The following is a 17,267-nucleotide window of genomic DNA, read 5'->3' on the forward strand; positions in this document are numbered from 1 at the left end:
GTTCACGAACTCTCTCTCCCCAAGATTGAGAGTACCCTCACAAACTTGTCTTCTAAAATTAGTGCTGGGTTCTCTTCTATCCTTAAACTGAAACCCGAGACCCAACCACCCGAAAGCAAAAGGTGGAAACTTCCTTCTTAGCTTTCAAGTAGCCGGCCAGGTCATTCTTTTTTCAAAGATTTGTATGGAAATGTAGCTGTTCTACATGTCTGTGTTTGTATGCATTGGGAGAGTTTAGCCCCAAACTACACTTGTTTTCAAAATGAGATCATTCATCCCTGAAAATTACAAAGTAGATTGGAATGTTTCAAGACTCGCTGGGACAACTTACAAGAGTATTGAACTTGCTTACATCAATTTATATAAGAAATGATTGTTTGGTCCTCTTCAGGAACATGATCCCCTGAGAAACTATATTTCAGTAGATGTCTCTGTATCTGTACAGATATAGGTGACCCTAATTTGACTAAGTGTGTGTGGAGGGGGGGACGTGGCGATGGGAATAGGACATGGAAAGGGGGAGTTGGGAGGCTATAATCAAAAAATAAATTAAAATACACTTCAGAAAGAGCTGACTGTTGAAATATTTGTTGCAGCAGATTACGTGACAATCCCAAGACAATGGTCCTATCTTTTGTCTGTCCCCATAATCCTACCCAACAATGATACAAGGTAAGAATTACTAGCAAGCAATAGCATCTGTAGAAAAAAGTTCTCTAAATATCAAAAGAACCAAAGTAGAAGCCAGGGAGATGTCTGAGAGGGTGAAAGCACTTGGCACTGAACCCGGTAGCCTGAGTCCAATCCTCAGATCCCACAGGGTAACAGGAGAGAAAGAACTGGATCTCCAAAGTTGTGCCATGCCCACAGCACACAGATACTCAGGCACACAGGTACTCAGGCACACAGGTACACAGGCATACATGCATACATGCATGCATACACACACATAGACATACACACATACACACAGCGGGGGTGGAGAAGAATTTTTAAAGAGAGAAACAGCTTAGATGCTCAGAAGAATGAGGTCTACTCCAAGAGCTTATTGACATTGTGTGTGTGTATGTGTGTGTGACCAATAATAAAACAAAAGCAAGCAAATAAAAAAAATCTTCCCTTATTGTCTCAAAACTGTTTTTCACGAGTGAAAAAAGAGTAAAAGAAGAATTCTACTGAGTAAGAAACACATAAAATTATGTCTTTAAACTGAAGATAATACTTTTATTTTTATATATTAAATTTGAAAGATGCCCAGCCTTTACAAAAGATGAAGCCTTTACATCTCTGACAATCTCATGTCTCCCTTAAGACACTGATAACATTCAAAACTGTCTTCATTTCACAGTGAGGACTTTGTGAAAATGTCTAAAGATAGGTAACTATCTTTAGCAACACGTTCACCATGGCAATATTTATTGCCAAGTGAAAATCATGTTAGATGGTCGTCAGTAGAGTATAGCAATATATGCTGCTATGTCCATACCACGGCGTTCTGGGTGGTTATTTCAAATTGTAGCATCTTCCCTGGGCACGGTAAGATGCTCACAAGGAGTACTACTGCATTTTCATAAAATGTGTGAGTAACAGCGGATGTACAAAAGGGAATGTGAACAGATACTAACCTACATGATGTTCACACGAAGAAAAATGTCACTCAGAAGCAGAACACAAGCAGGTTGTCAGTAGTGTCAGAGCCCTAAAGTAAGCAACTGTTTAATTCCACACCACAAGAAATGTTCCCTTGGGGCTCTCAGAGTTTGAATGACCAACCGAAGAACATACATGGGCAGGACCTAGACCTCCCCGCTCATATGTAGCAGATTTGCAGCTTGACCTTCTGTGGGTCCTGAACAACTAGAACAGAAGGAGGGCTATCCCAAAAGCTGTTACCTATACTGCTGGGCTGCTTTGTCTGTCCTCAGTGGGAAAGGAAGTACCTGGATAGGGAGAGACCTATGGGGGGTGGAGGAGGGACCTGCTCAGAAAAGAAGGGGAAGGGGAGGGGGAAGGATTGTGGGAGGGGATGACTGGGAGGGGAGAGTGAGCCGGATAAATAAAATTAAATAAAAAAAAAAAAGGAAATGCCATCTCCAATTCTGATATTAAAGAAAGGTTAAAAAAAGAAAAGGTGGCTGCTTACCCTTGTTAACATTCATCCACATAACTTGTTTAGCTAGTGGATAGGAATATTTTATGTCTGTATAATAAAGTCAAAAGTAAAAATGAGGTGTTCTACTTAAATTACATTCGAATTGAGGTGAAAATGGTTTCATCAAAAATAGAATCCCTTCTAAATCTTAGTAGAGTATGTTGAGTAAAATTCACCCTTTTCGGATGAACGAGGATCTGAGTATCTGAAAAGCCAATGTAATCAATAAGCCTCTGAATGCAAAGTCCAGAGACCATCAAGTAAGTATGCTCTCACTCCAGGACACATCACGCCTCCCTGAATAAGCCCAGTTGTACCCTTATTCTCCAGGGATATGTGTGTTTGTCCTCCTCACTCTAACACAAGTACCTCCCATGACTTCCAGGGGCTGTCCTTGCCCAGTTACTGAGGAAGTACCTCACAGCAAAAGAACTACTCAGATGAACAGCGCTCCATCTTCCAACAGCACAATACAGGGGTTTCCTTTCCTGTTGACAAACACATACGTCAGTCGCCTAAGAAACACTTGCAGAAACATGCACAAAGGCAAAAATGACAAAGAGAAAAAAACGAGGCAGATTATCCCATGGCAAGACTTATAAATCTTGTGAGACCATAATATCATAGCCAAAATGATAAAGCCTGAGTAGACTCAAAAATAATCATAGCAAACCCATCTAGACTTATATCTTCATTATATCATTCGAGACCTCTCCCGTCATTAAGACAAAGAAAATGCTCTCTGAGGATCTTGAAGCACATACTCACACAAAAAGGAAAACAGAAAATCTGACGAAAATGTCCTATATGAATTGAGATGTGAGAACGCAAAATGAATGCCATTTTGTTAAGGTGATAATCATTTTGAAATAAAAGGACATGAGCAGACAAAAGAACAGGCAGGTCCTCAAGTATTGCTGGCCAGAATATAAATCAGCCTAGCATTTCCACAGGGAAATCTGGCTATGAATCAAAGCCCTAAAAGGATAAACTAACTCACTGGCAAAAACATCCCATGCCTATGACTTTAGCTTCAGGAAATAATTAAGTAGTGTTTTATATAAAAATACCCACCACTGGGGGTCTGAAACTGAATGCTTATTAGCAGAAAAAAAAGATAAAATTTATAAATACATAAAATACATAATTACACCAAAAGCTTATTAAAGCTGTTAGAGAACATTCAAAACTATTACATGGTAATAGTTATAAAGCAGACGGGCAATAAACCCCCAGTCTCTCTTTTTCAGAGATGTATGTATTTATCCACAGTTATACATACACATAGGAGTTAGCGAGATACATGGCAAACTATAAATTTGGATGAGTAACATTTCTGTCTTAACTTTCTATACGTAAATCGCTTTGCTTCAGGATAAATTATCTGAAAAAAAAGCCAAGATATATTCGTAGCACTATTATTGATAGATAAAAACAGTATACTAAGGTGTAGATGGAAACATGAATTGTGGTATCTTTCAGAACCAAGAAGCTTCCCTTTCAGGCATGGAGCCCCAAAACTTCAGGGCGAGTCAAAGAAGCACAGCACAGAAGTCCGTGACTTGCAAGAGACCATAAAAATAGCTGAAATGGATACACTCACGAAGCTGTAACACAGGCCAGGGGTGGCAGGCGCCATGGAGAGTGGAGAGACACTGCCCACTCAGTACGGGCTTCATGTTGGAGTGATGGGACTGTTTTAGAATTAGATAAAGAAGATGGTTGTCCAATCATTAGGAACATGGTATAATAAATGTGTCTGGATTTCTCATTTTAAAACGGTTTTATATCGTGTGACCTCCACCTCAAAAATTTATTTAAAAAATGTAAAACTAGTAAAAGGAGTAGAAAACATCTAAGTATTGCATTCCTCTTTAAAGTTTACCCTATCACAGTTGATAATCTACGAGAATATTTTTCTCTATCAGCAAATGGGAGGTACACAGTTCTGACACTGGGTCTTGCTATTTGTGTTACAAAAACAACAATGCTAATATGATACCTGAGGAATTACTGCAGGTATTAATGATAATACCAGAAAAGGACTGTGCAAGTCAGGTATTATGGCTGGCTGTACTATTTTTATTTAATATTATCTCCACAAGTAAGAGAAAAACAGAGAAATAAAGTACAGCTAGTTGATAAAAGTTTAACTCCGGACATGCTAACTTCGGTCCATTCCTCTCACACGCTTCAACTCTTATGCCCTAATTTCAAAGAATTTATGATTGGCATAGAAAAACTAGAGATAGAAGTGAGTATATGAAGAGGAGAAAGACTGTCCATAATATTGTCATGCAGGGACTAGCCAAAGTCAACAATTTGCTGAACATTTCCCCAAATATAGATAGATAGATAGATAGATAGATAGATAGATAGATAGATAGATAGATAGATAGATAGATGAATGATAGATAGATAGATAGATAGAGATATAAATATATACACACAAATATAGATACCCAAACCAATGTAACCATAGTGTTTCATAATCTGCTTCCTCTAAGTCTCTCATGTACATATGCTGCTACATCATCACATTTAGTGATCCATGACATGCATCTAACAGAAGGAACTGTATCCTATCAATTACCTACTAAGTAGGTAGGCCGTTTGTGACTACCTCTAAAATGAATGTACATTTTATACACCTCCATCCCATTTCCGTGAGGCAACCATAGAAAGAGAGGCAAAATTCTTGGTGATTATACTATATTTTACAGCTCTCGATAGGATCCAATTGTTATTTTAAAAAGTTAATAGTTTATATTCTCCACTGTGGAGCACAGGAGTAACCCCCTGACCCCCACATCTCATATCTGTTTAAAAGATTTCCAGCTAAGCTTAGAACACAGTCTATCTTCCAAGACTTGGTATCATTTGGACTGGGGAGGATTGTTTTAAATGTATACTTTACAGTGAGGTATATATATATATATATATATATATATATATATATGATATTTGATATCTATACATGTGTATACACAAAATGAATAGCACTTTGTTATGGTGATAATGATTTTGAATAAAATACATGTATAGATGAAGAAAGAGAAAACTGTCACAAACCAGATTCTTAAGGCCATTTTGCCAACCATTTGTTAACACTGAGGTTTGTTTACCCTTGAAACTCTCAAGCTGGGTCCTCTGCCCATTATTCTCACAATGGAAAAGGAAGGCTCCCATTCATTCAAGTACCAAGGCAGAATTCCTGGTTCTCTAAAGATACAGCTAGAAATAGAACTAAGATATCAAAGGAAACAAAAAAAAACAAAAACAAACAAACAAACAAACAAAAAAAACCCCATGGATGAACTAAACCAATCTCTTTTCTAAATAGGAAGTTGAAGACCAAGAAAAAGCAAGTGACTAAGGGTCACACAATGGACAGAGTCGCAGGGTCATAGGCTACCACATCCCATCACTCTGATGGACAGATGGTCAACTGTACTTAACTCCCCTCCCTAGGGGCCTAGGGGTTGGAGGGCTGGAGGAGGATGTGGTAGAGAAGAGTGGTAGATATAAGAGCCCAATGAAGTTCTCTCTCTCTCTCTCTCTCTCTCTCTCTCTCTCTCTCTCTCTCTCTCTCTCTATTTATCTAATTCATAACAAAAACTTTTTAGCTGAAAGTTTCCATGAAGTGTCTAGAAATAAAGGTGCTCATTTATGGCAAGCCAGGCCAGGAAAGAGGAAAAATAGCAGCTGGTAAAAATTTAAAAACCAACTTAAACAAACATGTTCTCCTGTAGTATCTGCAGCCTAGCACAACACAAGTCTAGACCTACGCATGCATCTGCTTCCATCTGTTCTTGGTATTTCCCTCGCACACTCGCCGGGAACGCACCAAGGGAAAACTGCCTGCCGGGCTCTCTGAATGTAAGGGCCAGGAAGAGGCAGGAAGGTATGATTTTACGACTGCAGAGATCAAAGACAAGCGTCACTGATGGGTAGACTGTAGTGGCGGCACAAAAGTCCCCTTAGCGATGATTACGGACTGCTTGCTTCCCATCCCATTCATGGAGTGCCAACTGATAATGTTTACTGCTTCGTTACTCTAAGAACATTTGGTCCCTTTACTCGTTCTCTGCCCATTTAAGCAAATAAAAGTTCTGATGATTTAGCCAAGTTTACAACATTGTTTTGCTTTAAAACCAAAAAAATAAGTCTCTTCCAAGAAATGTATTCCACGGCTAATATAGATTACAATTCAAAGCCAAAAAGTAATTTAAAGATTAAAGATTAAAGAGTGAGGAACCTATTTTATATCTATTCCTAGCCACAAATATTTGGTTCATTTTAGTTATTATACTCAGCCTTAAAGATATGAGGAAATAGCATGTGTGGAAAATTTTGAAGAATTCCACAATTCAAGATGAAATGTCCCATATTGCACCACAGAGAAGGAGCTAATGGGTCCAGTGTGCTGCCACCTTTAATATTTTTTAATTTATTTTTTTCTACTTATTCACTTTGCATCCCGCTCACCACTTCCCCTCTGACTCACTTCCCCGCCACAATCCTTCCACCATCCACGCTCCCCTTCTCCTCTGAGCAAGTAGGATCCCCCTGGGTATCCCACCCCCTTCACCCTGGCATTTCAAGTCTCTGGGAAGCTAGGCACTTCCTCTCCCAGTGAGGCCAGACAAAGAAGCCCAACTAGTAGAACATACTTCACGTACAGGCAACAGCTTTTGGGATAGCCCCCTGCTAGTGGTGACTGTGGCAGTCACCAACTGTGCTATGAGAATGCAGCCTGGTGGCTAATGTTCCAATTAGAACCAGCACACTAGAGAAGTTACTTCCCACAGAAAGCAGGAGAGTCAGAAACCAATGGAAGGTTCTCTGTGCAGCACACATGTGACTATATAAAGATTTCTAGAACACTTTTCTTGGTACAACAGCAAGAAATTCTTATTTCCAGATCAGATGAAACTAGACTATGCCATCATACTGATTTTTTTTTTAAAGGAAGCAAAGGTAGAAACACAGTTCAACCCAAGAGTTTTAAACCCTGAAAAGGTACCTTTTCTTTCCAAAGTAGAAGTTTCCATTCATTGGCTTGCTAATTCTATTCTAAACATGGGATTCAAAGAGAAGCTCAAGGGAGCTGGAGAAATGGGTATGGTGATTAAAAGCACTGGCTGCTCTTCTAGAGGTCCTGGGTTCAATTCCCAGCACCCACATAGCAATTCCTAACTGCCTATGACTCCAGTTTCAGGGGATCTGATACCTTCATGCAGACATGCATACAGGCAAAACTTAAATGTATGTAAAATATTAGAGAGAGAGAGAGAGAGAGAGAGAGAGATCCAAGAAAATGTGACTTTCTGTTCATAGTATTGAAGTAGCCCCCTCTCTAATTCATTTCACGTTTCTTCTCTGAGAGAAATTTCTTTTCAACTCCAGTATTTATTTTACAGTAGGAAAGACATCTCCTCTTTCAAAACATACAAAATAAGGGACTAGAGAGATGGTTCAGCCATTATTGAGTTACCTTTTGTTCTTGCAGAGGACTCTAGTTCCATTCCCACCACAGACATGGTAGGACAAAGCCATCAATAACGCCATTTCTAGGGAATATAATGCCATCTTCTGCACATACATGCATGCAGGTAAAGCGTTCACACAGTAAGTGTAAAAAAATAATGTATTTTTTTAAATCTTTTGAAAAATCCAAAATAGAACCCACCATAACCAAGACCGAACCAAATAGCCAGTGAGTATATCTAAATATCACTCAGCAGAAAGCTCAAAACTGTTATTGGAATAACACTTCAGAAATGAGCTTCTGGGCGAGGAAGGCAATCCTGAGTTTAATAACATGCTGATGTCCTAATGCCTAGAGCCTCGGGATGTGGCTTTATATTAAGATAGGGACTACAGAAAACTAGGTTAAAATGAGGTTATTGGGATGATCTTCAGTCTACTATACTCTGGTCAAAGAGACAAGCACAGAAGGAAACAGATATGAAAAGCTGTAGGGGGAAATGGCCACCATGGTCTGAAAGGGAGGCTGGTACTGATCCCTCTTCCAGCCCTAAAGAACAACCACCCTGTAGAGGCCTTGCTTTGAACTTCTAATCTTCCCGTTAAGCCACATATGTGACAGTCGGCTATGCCTGCACTAGCCAACTAATACAAAACTGTATCTCTACCTGGAAAGAAAAAGAACTATCACAGAACATGAAGTAGTTTGTACTGATTTAAAAAACAAAAAACTCTTAAAATATTCACAAGTGTGTGTGTGTGTGTGTGTGTGTGTGTGTGTGTGTATCACTTTAAGAGATTCGTAAACGAGAGATCATGAATAAAATGAAAAACTAGAATTGGTCCTCTTAGAAAAAGACCTGGGGGTGAGGGTGGTATCTATGGGGTGGGGCTTCCCCTTCTCTGGGGAAAAGGGGAAGAGGGAAGTTCCAGGAGGTGTGAGAGTCAGATGGGTAGGAGATGTGGGGGCTGTGATCAGGATGTAAAGTAAATAAATAAATGAAAAAAAAAAAAGGAAGAAAAAGAAAGAAAAGGCCTGGTACTTGGGAAGAACATTGAAGTGTACTCTGCTATGTCACTGTTGCTTCACTATGATGTCACTGTAACTAACTGCTCCTCCCCCTTCACTATTGTCTCTTTGCCACTAAGTAGCAAAGCTCCTGCAGAGAGCTGTTGTAGTCAGGGTATGCCCTATGTCTCCTTTCTTTCTACTCTCTCTAGTCTCTGCCCAGGTTTCTCCTCAGTCGGTGTCTTCATCATGGATTCTATTGTTGTGATACACCGTAACGAAAACGTGACAGTCTGTTTCCTTAGGCTCCCACATCACAATCCATCACCGAAGGAAGTGAGGGCAAGAATCTAAGCAGGGCTGGAACCTAGAGGCAGGAGCTGATGCGTGGGCCATGGAGGAAGGGGTGCTGCTTACTGGCTTCCTCTCGTGGCTTGTTCGGTTGCACTCAAGACCACAGTGAGTCGGGCCCTCTTAAATCAATCATCAACCAAGAAAATGCATCATAGGCTTGCCCATGGGCCAATATGGTGTGTGTGTGTGTGTGTGTGTGTGTGTGTGTGTGTGTGTGTGTGTGTGTGTGCTGAGGGTCACGGAGGAGGGGATATGTTCTTAATTGAAGTTCCCCTCTTCCTAAATGACTGTTGGTTGTGCCAAGTTGACACAATTTAACTAACCAGCCTCATCACTGGCTCAGAACTCCTGAAGGTGCTTGGGAAGCTCCTCACTCAGCATTCCTCTCACAGGGTCCAATAATTCCTGATTCACTTCCGCCTTTGTTCTCCAGGACACTCTACATCTGGCCACTAGGTCACCAATCCCTATCAGTTTACTAACTCTCCTAGTGCACCCAGTGCTTGGTGTTCAAACCCTTCTTTCTCTAGCTAATATCTCCCCCAAACAGATCCTTGTAAAGCCTAGTCTCTCCTTCAAGATAGACTAAATAAACTTAAGATACAAAAATAATATGTAAGCTGGTAGTTCCTTACCTCTCTGTTCCTAAAAGCTTTCTGTAAGCTGCTATAACGCTTCATCAGGATCGTGCACTAGCCCTCCTCGTCTGCTCTCAGCCATGCCACTCAGCAGCCTATATCAGCTAAAATGGTCTTTCTGCATACAAGCTGTATAGCTTCTTCAGCAAGAGCTCACCATGGCTTCCATTTCATTCCGAATAAAAGGGAGGGAAATGTTCCCATGCCTAAGGCATGTAATCTGCCTCACGCCATCCACCCAATGTGTGTTCTCACGTTCCCTCCATGCACTCCTCACTCATGCCACTCAAGCCCAGCGAGCCACTCTTCTTGGAACAAGTCACGTGTGTGCTCTCCATAGGGCCCTTGCTCTCAGGGTTCCCTGTGCACAGGAACTTTCTCCCAGGTGCCTGCATCCCTTGCTTTATCCCTTTACTTGGGCTCTGCACACAGATTCTCAGGCATCCCCAGCTTCTTGTGCCCTATATTCTTCCCTGAGTCCAAGACTTCTCCCCTGTCATGAATCAGCACAATGCCTATCTCAGTTTCTCAATCCAAACTGCAGTAGAAAAGAAACTCTGTCGTATGCCTAGTATCCAGGCCAGGGACAAACACAAAAGAGGGTTGAAATAATATTTGCTAGAAGAATGAATGAACACCATATGGTCTGGCAGAGAGTCAGCACTGAATGAATAAACTTTGAAACAGACATTAGACAAGTGATGTATTATGTGGGGGAAGGGACACACACACACACACACACACACACACACACACACACACACACACACTGCTATGAAGATCAGAGGACAATTTGCTGGAGTCAGTTCTCTCCTTCCATCATGTGGGCGTCAGGGAGGCTTGGTGGCAGACATTGCCCTGCTGAAATTAACTAATTCCTTTTTGTTAATTGTTTATTTTATTTATTTACATTTCAAATGTCCCCCTTCCTATCCCATCCCAACCCTCCATCCCATCCTCCCTCCCCTTGGCCTCTCTGAGGATGCTCCCCCACCCACCCACTCTAGCCACACCACTCTAGCATCCCCCTATGCCGGGCCATCAAGATTCCACATCCAGAAACTGCCCCACGGGGATCCATCCCATCTGCAGACGCTATTGCTGATGCCAAGAAGCGCTTGCTGACAGGAGCCTGGTGTAGCTGTCTCCTGAGAGGCTCTGCCAGCACCTGACAAATACAGATGCAGATACTACCGACCATCAGACTGAGTCAGGGGATCTCAATAGAAAAATTAGGGGAAGGACTGAAGAAGCTGACTGGGTCTGCAACCCCATAGAGAGAAGAACAATATCAACCAACCTGACCACCCAGAACTCCCAGGAACTAAACCACCAACCAGAGGGATCCATGGCTCCAGCTACAAATGTAGCAGAGAATTGCCTTAGCTGTCATCAACAGGAAGGGAGGCAACTAATTCTTTTTTTTTTATCTTTATTAACTTGAGTATTTCTTACTTACATTTCGATTGTTATTCCCCTTCCTGGTTTCCTGGCCAACATCCCCCTAATCCCTGCCCCTCCCCTTCTATGTATACATTCCTCAGCTGTGAATTCTTTGTTTAGCTCTGAACCCCATTTTTAATAGGGTTATTTGTCTCCCTGCAGTCTAACTTCTTGAGTTCTTTGTATATTTTGGATATAAGGCCTCTATCTATTGTAGGATTGCTAAATATCTTTTCCCAAACTGTTGGTTGCCTTTTTGTCCTAACCACGGTGTCCTTTGCCTTACAGAAGCTTTGCAATTTTATGAGATCCCATTTGTCAATTCTTATCTTAAAGCATAAGCCATTGGTGTTTTGTTCAGGAAATTTTCTCCAGTGCCCGTGTGTTCAAGATGCTTCCCCACTTTTTCCTCTATTAGTTTGAGTGTATCTGGTTTGATGTGGAGGTCCTTGATCCACTTGGACTTAAGCTTTCTACAGGGTGATAAGCATGGATCGATCTGCATTCTTCTACATGTTGACTTCCAGTTGAACCAGCACCATTTGCTAAAAAGGCTATCTTTTTCCATTCGATGGTTATGGCTCCTTTGTCAAAAATCAAGTGACCATAGGCATGTGGGTTCATTTCTGGGTCTTCAATTCTATTTCACTGGTCTATCTGTCTGTTTCTGTACCAATACCATGCAGTTTTTATCACTATTACTCTGTAATACTGCTTGAGTTCAGGGATAGTGATTCCCCCTGAAGTCCTTTTATTGTTGAGGATAGTTTTAGCTATCCTGGGTTTTTTGTTATTCCAGATGAATTTGCAAATTGTTCTGTCTAACTCTTTGAAGAATTGGATTGGTATTTTGATGGGGATTGCATTGAATCTGTAGATTGCTTTTGGTAAAATGGCCATTTTTACTATATTAATCCTGCCAATCCATGAGCATGGGAGATCTTTCCATCTTCTGAGGACTTCTTCAATTTCTTTCTTCAGAGTCTTGAAGTTCTTATTGTACAGATCTTTTACTTGCTTGGTTAAAGTCACACCGAGGTACTTTATATTATTTGGGTCTATTATGAATGGTGTCGTTTCCCTAATTTCTTTCTCAGCTTGTTTCTCTTTTGTGCAGAGGAAGGCTACTGATTTATTTGAGTTAATTTTATACCCAGCCACTTTGCTGAAGTTGTTTATCAGCTTTAGTAGTTCTCTGGTGGAACTTTTGGGATCACTTAAATATACTATCATATCATCTGCAAATAGTGATATTTTGACTTCTTCTTTTCCAATCTGTATCCCCTTGACCTCCTTTTGTTGTCTGATTGCTCTGGCTAGAACTTCAAGAACTATATTGAATAAGTAGGGAGAGAGTGGGCAGCCTTGTCTAGTCCCTGATTTTAGTGGGATTGCTTCAAGTTTCTCTCCATTTAGTTTAATGTTAGCAACTGGTTTGCTGTATATGGCTTTTACTATGTTTAGGTATGGGCCTTGAATTCCTATTCTTTCCAGGACTTTTATCATGAAGGGGTGTTGAATTTTGTCAAATGCTTTCTCAGCATCTAATGAAATGATCATGTGGTTTTGTTCTTTCAGTTTGTTTACAGAATGGATCATGTTGATGGTTTTCCGTATATTAAACCATCCCTGCATGCCTGGGATGAAGCCTACTTGATCATGATGGATGATTGTTTTGATGTGTTCTTGGATTCGGTTTGCCAGAATTTTATTGAGTATTTTTGCGTCGATATTCATAAGGGAAATTGGTCTGAAGTTCTCTTTCTTTGTTGGGTCTTTGTGTGGTTTAGGTATAAGAGTAATTGTGGCTTCATAGAAGGAATTCGGTAGCACTCCATCTGTTTTGATTTTGTGGAATAGTTTGGATAGTATTGGTATGAGGTCTTCTATGAAGGTCTGATAGAATTCTGCACTGAACCTGTCTCCCAAAAAGAAGCAATTAATTCTTAACCATGCCTGCAAACTGGGACCCAGTCCCTGGATCCTATCATCTGAGATTGCTAAACTGGAAATAACTTACTGGTCTACCTTTTAAACGTGTACTCATGCTGATGTTTTGACATTGCTTCTTCAGAACACGCTTCATACTGATACTTGCTTCTTCTTTTTCTCCTAAAAGAAAACAATTGTCTTTTTTTTCATGATGATTTATAATTCAGGGAGCTTTTAGAACTTGACAGAGAAGGTTGGCTCTAATGACCATTTAAGAAGCATGTGTTACTTTAAGCTAAAGAAAACTAAGAGTCTAAAAACGTACAGATGTGATCCCTCGGGGAGGATATGTACAATTTCTACAGGGAAGAGAAGCAACTGGATTAAAAATTAGTCAGCCAAATTCCCACACTTACCAGCAAATGAGAAAATACGACCAAACCTAATGAAGCTATTGCAGTTAGAGTAATATAATTTTAATTAATAATGTATACCTATAACTGTCCTTTCAATTGAACACAGTCTATGCTTGTCATTCAGAGTGTGTAAGTGCCCATTACCAGGACCTAAAGCAAATCTTTATGACCTCTAAACTAGTGACATGAATGCCGCCATTCCCACTTGTACTCTAGAAGACATGGATTTATTAATTCAAAGTAACAGCTCCTTTTCTTTCAAGCCTACAAAATTCAAGGCTACATTATTTTTCCCTTTCAGTTAATTGAGATTGGACTTCATACTTGAGGAAGACATCCAACATCAACCTCTGGCACTCTCCTCCCTACCCCACCCCAGTGCATACGCGCGCACACACACACACACACACACACACACACACACACACACACACACACACACACACACACAGAAGTCATTAGGCTCTATTCATAGCCCACCACTATAGCTATGCAAGGCATTGTTGCTGGAGGACAGCAATCTTGTTTTAAAAAGATGCTGAAGACCTCCTTGATGGTCTAGTCTATGGAAATGGCAAAACAGTCAAAGCCTTAGTCAAGCCCGTCTTTGTGTGTTTTCATGCAATTGTGTTGAGGCTAAGTATGCTGAGTTAGTGGACCACTTTGGGTTGAGCAACAAATCAGCCTCATTAAAACTGGAAATAAAGGTGACTAATAGAATAGGAGGGTCTCTACAAAACTCATAAAGAGGGGGTAATGGTAAGGTTAGCTGCAATTATATAGTTAATGGTAGAGGACCATGACAAAGATTGGACAAACGATGTCATAAATTATAACAATGCAAAAAATAAACAAGGGAAAATTTAACTCACATTCTGCAAAACATCAACAATTATAGGCAAATGAGTACCAAACCCAACAGCAGCAGGTATATTCATTTGACTTATGGAATAATTAGCCTTTCAAAAATCAAGGTTTATCTGAATAGCACTAACCACTGATAAAGCAGAAAATGACCTCCAAGATTATCTCAGAATTTCAACTTCAACATGGCTTTGTTAGTACATTAGGGGCTGTGCTTTTGAATAGTATAAATAATCTAGTTGGCCAAGGCACAATTAGCTCTCAATGTTCACACATTAGCTTATTTTACTGGAGTTCAACAATGTCAAGTCCTATTATTGGAGCTGCAGCGTGCCAAAATACTACCTGAGGACCCAGCTACACCACCCTTGAGCATATACCCAAAATATGCTCCAACAAGGATGCTCATATTAAAACAGACATGCTTTGCTATGTTCATAGCAGCCTTATTTATAATAGCCAGAAACTGGAAAGAATCCAGATGTCCCTCAACAGAGGAATGGATACAGAAAATGTGGTACATTTACACAATGGAGTACTATTCATCTATTAAAACAATGACTTTATGACATTCTCAGGCAAATGGATAAAACTAGAAAATATCATACTGAGTGAGGTAACCCAGTGAAAAAAGAACACACATGGTAAGTACTCACTAATAAGTGGATATTAGCCCAAAAGCTTGGAATACCCACAATACAACTCACAGACCATATGAAGCTCAAAAAGAAGGAAGGCCAAAGTGTGGGTGCTTCAGTTTCTTTTATATAGAGTGGAGCAGAGACTGAAGGAAAGGCCATCCAGAGACAGCCCCACCTGGGGATCCATCCCTTCTGCAGATCCCAAACCCAGACACTATTGCTGATGCCAAGAAGTGCTGGCTGACTGGAGCCTATATAGCTATCTGCTGAGAGGCTCTGCCAGATCCTGACAAATACAGATACAGATGCTCACAGCCAACCATTGGACTGAGCATGGGGACCCCAATGGAGGTGTTAGTGAGAGGGCTGAAGGAGCTGAAGGGGTTTGCAACCCTATAGACAGAACAACAATACCAACCAACCAGACACCCCAGAGCTCCCATGGACTAAATCACCAACAAAAGACTACACATGGAAGGACCCATGGCTCCACCTGCATATGTAACAGAAGATGGCCTTGTCTGGCATTGGAGGGGAGTCCCTTGGTCCTTTGAAGGCTTGATGGCCCAGTGTAGGTGAATGCCAGGGCAGGGAGGTGGGAGTGGGTGAATGGATAGGGGAGCACCCTCATAGAAGCAGGGGGAGGGGAAATGGGATGGGGGTTGAGGAAGGTAATCCAGGAAAGGGGGTAACATTTGAAATGTAAATAAATGAAATATCCAATAAAAAAAGAGAAACTGAAAGACCTTTTCACACAATACCTAGGTAGCACTTCAAAGCGATGCTACCATGCGTATAAGAACATCAATGTACTAACCATTAAAAGACTTAAAGTCTCTAAAGCACTTAGAATAATGGCCAGTAATAACTATGAATTTAATAGAAAGAGATATGAAGAAAACAAAAACAGTGAAACAAAATGAATTATGAACCATCCACTTTTATTCAGATTTTTCTATATTCTGTTTTCCAACTCCCACTTTCAGACATTTTTAGTTTCTGCTTTCCGATAGCATAATCCCTCTTACCTCTTCTTGCGTTCCCAGAACAAAAGCAGAAACTACCCTGGGGTCAATACCTTCATATGACACTTACCATAAATGAACCACAAACAGCCTTGCTTCCAAGAACCAAACTCTTCCAATCAAGAATCTACTATAGCCTTAACGATAGATAGCGTCCACGACCTACCTATCAGCATACCATGAGACAGACATTTGCACAAACAAGCAAAATTAGGCTAGGGAGTCTGCACAGACACACCACCCTCCCAAGGAGGGCCAACGGCCACCTATACACCTTGTATGTGGGTAACACAACAGGACATGGAGCCCTCAATCTTGAGCATCTCCTTGGAAAGCAGCACCTGTCCTAGAGATTTCTGAAACACCTGAAGAAAAGATCACCCTTGAAAAAGAGGAATGATCTAAAAGCGATTGATTACTAGGTGAGAAACTATAAATGCAAAACCTCTAAGAATCGTCCACGCTATCCTATAAACATAGATGGGTTCTGTTTATGCAGAGGGGCAGGTGATGGGGTTCGGCAGACAGGGCAGATGCCCCTGCTTTACATCTCATGAAAGTTACTAATTGCAATGATCTCCACTGTCCCCATCTCTAAAAGCAGACATGGAGTGCTGTGAGGATTGGGACTGGCGGAAGCTATGCACTTCAGGGCTAATGCTCAACAAGTGGTTTCATCATCAACACAATCAGGGATTCCGACAAACTGTTAGAATTAACAAGACAGCCCTGTAAGAAAGTAGATAATTAATTTCCAAACACAAGTGGCTTTTCAACCCATCAGGGGAAAATCAATTAAAAGTAACATTGTAGAGGGAAAAAAATCAAATAAAATAGGATTGCAGAGACTAAAGAATGCAGAATATTTATTATTTAGCTTCAATAAAAGCTAAAGCAGACAAAGTCCTTCATTGTAAAAGGGACAGTACTATAAAGATATCATTTTTTTAATAGATTTAACAGGAGTCGGAAGAAACTGTGGACCGTTTTAAATTTATTCTGAGTTGGAATTGAAAGAATAGATGAGTGGGAATAGCTGATAAATCTTTGAAAGAAAAATCAAGTAGTATATAAACTTGTGTGTTAAAATTCTATATGAACTCTCGGTGCAGAAAAAAGAAGCACGGCATAGAAAGTAAGGGATGCCATGGTGCTGCCTGCCTGTAATCCCAACCTTTGGAAACCAAGGTAGGGGGATCAGGAGTTCAAGGTTAGTTTAGACTGCATGATACCCTTTCCAAAAAGCGAAACAAAATAAAGGGAGAAACACATAGAGACACATCCCAGAAGAAAAGAGATTATG

The 17,267-nt window shown here is 40.6% G+C and overlaps 1 protein-coding gene and 1 long non-coding RNA gene across 8 annotated transcripts in view; one reads left to right on the forward strand and one right to left on the reverse strand.

Annotated features, from left to right (window-relative positions):
* Positions 1-17,267, reverse strand: part of Elapor2 (endosome-lysosome associated apoptosis and autophagy regulator family member 2) — a 195,387-nt gene that overhangs the window by 160,462 nt on the left and 17,658 nt on the right. The gene's annotated exons all lie outside the window — the stretch shown is intronic.
* Positions 8,753-17,267, forward strand: part of LOC108350658 (uncharacterized) — a 15,058-nt gene continuing 6,543 nt past the window's right edge. The window contains exons 1-2 of one of the 3 annotated variants that reach the window (XR_010066078.1): positions 8,753-8,826; positions 8,957-9,110. This is a non-coding gene — a long non-coding RNA (uncharacterized LOC108350658). Of the gene's footprint in view, positions 9,111-17,267 lie in introns of all 3 variants that reach the window. The other 2 variants (XR_010066076.1, XR_010066077.1) reach the window with 2 other exon arrangements.

Source organism: Rattus norvegicus, chromosome 4 (assembly GCF_036323735.1).
Source record: "Rattus norvegicus strain BN/NHsdMcwi chromosome 4, GRCr8, whole genome shotgun sequence".
Lineage (NCBI taxonomy): Eukaryota > Metazoa > Chordata > Mammalia > Rodentia > Muridae > Rattus > Rattus norvegicus.